This window comes from Odocoileus virginianus, chromosome 27, assembly GCF_023699985.2.
Source record: "Odocoileus virginianus isolate 20LAN1187 ecotype Illinois chromosome 27, Ovbor_1.2, whole genome shotgun sequence".
NCBI classification, from domain to species: domain Eukaryota; kingdom Metazoa; phylum Chordata; class Mammalia; order Artiodactyla; family Cervidae; genus Odocoileus; species Odocoileus virginianus.
Window position 1 is genome coordinate 11719487 of NC_069700.1, and position 5349 is coordinate 11724835.

A 5349-nucleotide genomic window follows, 5' to 3' on the forward strand; every position below is an offset into this window, starting at 1 on the left:
ATTACCACTATTTGCAGTGTAAACTGGACTATTTACAGTTTCCAATAATTGCCCCCCCCAAAAAAAATCCACTAAGAATAGCAATTTCAGATGGATTTAAATTAATAGTTAAAGACAGTACAGAACTTGCTCTATTGAGGATAGTTTGCCTGCTGCAAAAGTGAGATTCTTAACTCACCCAAATCCACTTGTTTTTACAAGTCTTACAAGTCTCCTCTCTGAGAGTGAGAACTTTTGAGACACTATATGCTCGGTTATCTCAAAGATTAAATCAAGGAGTGTCACTTTAGAATTTGTCAAGAACTTACAAATTACACATATTAGCCTCTGGAATACCCACAACAACCTCTGAGACAGGTAGTGCCATCATTTCTTTATAGACTGGAAACTAAACAAAGAGACCTCAGCAACCTGCCAGAGGTCAGCTAGAGGTCAGCCAGAGGTCAGAGAGGCACTGGGTGATAAACCCAGGACCTAAGTTCAAGTCTTCTATTTCCAAATCCAGTCTTTTTCTCTCTCTATGCCAGTGCCTGTCTCAGGAACTTGAAAATGCCCTTTACACAACAATGGTGTGGAAAGTCTTATGATCTATAATGATTCTCCAAGGAAGGAGGAAGATTAGGGCAGATTTAAAGTTGATTCCAGGTTTCAAAACTACAGAGCTAGGAGGATTTCTCTTGTATTCACAAAAATAGAGACCTCCTGGGGAGAAGCAGGGTTTGGAGGCAAAGAGGAGAGGTGTATTTTTAAACTCAGTGTTCAAACATTTTTACGTTATGTACATGGTTGGAGGCGGTGTACAGAGAGCTCAGAAAAGAGGGTGAGAATTAGGCTGAGGTCCCTCAGAAGCAGATGAGATCCACCACGGAAACAACTACCCATGGAGAAGGGCTGTGAGCAGAATCTCAGGGAAACGTGGAGGCGAGTGGGGACGAACACATCTCTTCAGAAAGATGGGAAAAGTAAAGTCTTGTTTCAAAGAATGGAAAAAATAGTGAAAGATCACTTCTTCCTCAAAGATAAAAATGAAACAGATTTTAGTAAAGGCATAAAGAAATCATGATGTGCAAGGAAGAAGAGTCAAGAAAGTGCCATCCTTGGTGGCGCTAGTGGTAAAGAACCCATTTGCCAATGCAGGAGACGTAAGAGACGTGGGTTCCACCCCTGGGTCGGGAAGATCCCCTGGAGGAGGGCATGGCAACCCACTCCAGTATTCTTGCCTGGAGAATCCCATGGACAGAGGAGCCTGGTGGTCTACAGTTCATGGGGCCGCAAAGAGTTGGATACCACTGAAGTGACTTAGCACGCACACACACATGTCTGAATAATCCCAATGTTCTCATTAAAGATAAATGAAAGAGCTGGGTAATATTCTCAAAAGTAAAATTTGGGGACAGTAGGAGAAGGAAATGACAACCCACTCCAGTACTTTTGCCTGGAAAATTCCATGGATGGAGGAGCCTGGTCAGGCTATAGTCCATGGGGTCGCAAAGAGTCAGACACAACTGAGCGACTTCACTTTCTTTCAATAGTTCGTTTTGGAGAAGGAAATGGCAACCCACTCCAGTATTCTTGCCTGGAGAATCCCTTGGACAGAGGGGCCTGGTGCGCTACAGTCCATGGGGTTGCAGAGAGTCAGACACAACTAAGCCGCTAACACACACACACACACACACACACACCATGGGCAAGTTAGAAGAGAGGAATTGGAGCTGAATAAAAGCGAAACTGGTCTTCAGGGAGGACCTAAGTGCTGTCAGATGAACCGAACATGTAGCAGGAAAATAATCATTGCAACCAGAACTTCTCTCGAGAGCAGAGAAATAGAGGAATTTAACCAGGTTCAGGAATTAACAAGAAACATATGCTGTAAGGTCAGAAGAAGGAGAGAGATTTTTAACATGATGTGAGAACTTAGCTAAAATGGCCAAATGTAGAGTCTAAGGCTGTATGTATAAGAGGGAATGGAATGAAAGCTGGGAAGATCACCATAAAGATGGACAGGAAGTTGGCTGAGTGTGAAGGAAGGGAAGGAGGCACAGAAATATAATCCATGTGCTGATTCAGGAGGCTGGACACAGCATCTCAAATTCACCAGTTTTTAACACTTCCATTTTCATTTTCAACCACTTTACCTACCAGTCCCTCGAGAACATTTGAGTTTGTAGTTATTCGTCAAAATTTTCTATCTTCAGTGGTTTAGTGGTAAAGTCCTCTCGCCATTGCAGGAGGTGCCGGAGATACATGTTCCTGGGACAGAATATCCCTGGGTCGGAAAGATCCACTGGAAGAGGGCATGGCGACCCATTCCAGTATTCTTGCCTGGAAAGTGCCATGGATAGAAGAGCCTGGCTGGCTACAGGAGGCTCACAGGGTCGCAAAGAGCTGGACACAGTAAGCAACTTAGCATGCAAAGTGACATTTATAAGAAGTGGCTCCATGTCTCAGTCCCGATGCCATCTCTTCTTATTCTCTTCTCAGTCACCCATTGTCCTGGACGATTTTCTAGACTTCTTATTCCAAGACACTTTGCCTTTTGTCTGCCATCTTCCCCTTTAAAATACCAAACCAGAGTGATCTCATTCCTTTCCTAGACTTTGTACTGACTATCAAACGTTAGAATACCGTATCATCCTTTTATTATAAAAGAGCCCTTGTTTGTTTATCCAACCCAGTAAGATCAGAGAGCCAAAGATGAGCAAGCTTTAAACCTTGCTTTTGTGTAAGAATTTGTACTACCCTCATAATTCCTTTTAGTTAAGCATCTGTTGATTACAGCATGCACCACCTCTGTGCTATTGACAGAACAGTGAATAGATATGGTCTCTATCTTCAAATAGCTTTCATTCTATGGGGGAGAAATGAAATTAGACATATGCTATCTAAGCAGTGTCTTAGACAAAGTGTGTACCAGGAGGAGTTTTACCCAAGATTGATATAATACGGACATGACTGAAGCATCTTAGAACACACTCACGCTGCCCTCCACAGTTGCCACTGTCCAAATGTGGCCATCAAGTCCTTGAAATGTGGATTTTAAATTAGTTTCCTTGTAATAAAATTTAAGTAGCCACATGTGATACTATTAGTAACTCCCTCATCGAACGGTGCAAATCTAAAGTCCCCTCTCCTCTATGGGACAATCCCAGTGAACTTGCTGTTCATTCACACTAGATGTCTTTCTACTGAGTGACTGCCCTTCCGGACTCAATCGTCACCTTCTCTGTGAAGTCTTCTTAATGATTCCAGGTTAAATTATTTGATTCCACTTTTGTCTTTCCGTAAGTCATTTTCCATTATATCATTGTATATAATATTATAGACATATATTATAATAACATATTACATACAATAATATATACTGTAATAGCATATATAACATATGCTACATATTATATGGGGCTTTCTTGGTAGCTCAGATGGTAAAGAATCTGTCTGCAATGCAGGAGATCCAGGTTCGATCCCTGGGTTGGAAAGATCCTCTGGAGAAGGAAATGGCTACCCACTCCAGTATTCTTGCCTGGAGAATTCCATGGACAGAGGAGCCTGGCGGGCTACAGTCCATGGGGTCGCAAAGAGTCGGACATGATTATATTTTACATAGATATGTAATTTTATAGCTTTATATGCTTGTATCATGAACTCCTTGAAAAGAAAGACTATCTCTTGAGTCATTCTATAGTTTTATAAGCCAACACAGGACCTGGTACCTGCCTACTGAATCAATAAAGAAAAAAAAATGAGTAACTGCATGCTGCTTGGACATGACTTTGCATTATGACAGATAAAACTTAACAAGGTGCAGGCTCTGAAACACAAGCTTCTGCTTCCTTTTCACAGTCCCCTCATGAGAATGGCCAAGTCCAATAATTCAGGAAGGTTTTGCATCGATAAGTTGGATGATGGAAAAATCTTCTTTTTTGTTTGTCTGGTTTGGTTTTGGTTTTTAATGAGTTGCAATTTTAGCCTTAAAACACTGGGAGTTAGCATGGTTAACTGGGTACCTGGGCCATTTGGCTGTCATCCTTCATGACTGAAGTACAAACCATTCTAAGAACCACTCTTCTCTGAAATCTGAAATATGGTGATTTGGAGAATTCCAAATAGTGATGCATAATTTTTCAAAACCATAGCTAAAAGGGGGAAAAAAAACAGAGTTCATACTTTGGCTATGGGAGAGAAAAAGCCAAACAGGTCTCTGATTTGGGCTATAGCATGTACATGGGTGTAGGCATCTCTTAATGTAGTAAACCGGGGGTCCCCAACCTCCAGGATCTAACACCTAATGATCTGAGGTTGGAGCTGATATAATAATACTAGAAATAAAGTGCACAAGAAATGTAATGCACTTGAACCATCCCCAAACCATCCCCCTCCCCTGTCCACGGAAGAACTGTCTTCCATGAGACCAGTTCCTGGTGCCAAAAAGGCTGGGGCCTGCTGGAGTGGAGGACAGCATCAGTAAAGAGTCAGGCAGGCACACAGATTGCAGGAAAGGAGACTAATGGAGGCTTTTTCTGGTCCTGTGCTTCAGCCCACCGTTCACCGCCTGTGGCTGCTCTTTTTATGAGAACTGGCGCACATTTAACTGCTATAGCTGTTGGCTTCTAGGCTTCCTTCTACCCACAGAGGAGGCATTCATTCACATTTCAGCTATCATTTCCATTAAACCATGAAAGTACTAATGGTACCTAATCTAACTGGATAAGGCACAACCAAATAAATACATCCCCTAAATACCCTAATTATAAGGTATCTAGAAACATAGTGGTGGTACTTATTGAAAATAACTACATTAACTGGAAACTTAAAATTTTCCTTTCTAAGTATATGGAAAAACCAAATAATCTTTGTGCAGAAGGCAGGGAGTAGCAATTCCATTAAGATATTTCATGGAGGGGGGAGCACTAGTCCCATTTTGTCTATTTCAAGCTCCATTTTGCTCATATGGTAACTTAGAGAATCATTCAGAGAAACCGAGTGGGAGGAAGAAAGAGCTACATTTCCTTGGAAATTTAGATACATTTTTCTTTCCTGTTTTATCTGAGCACACAGGCGACATCTTCTTAATGAGGGTCTTCAAACGTCTCTGCCTTTCAGAAGTATCTCTGGTGTGCCCAGGGACAACAGTCTCTGATTTTAGCTTTCAAATATGCTCATGATATAGAGTAATTTTTTTTCACTTAACACTATTCATTGTTTTACCTGCCTTAGTGAGAATTACAGATTTGATTAATGGGCTGAAAGATTTGGTCCTTTTTAGGTTCTTTATCTCCATTCCTTCCTGATGCATGATGTTTCCAACAGTCTCTGAATTCTTGTGAATCACATCTGCAAGAGGACTTTAAA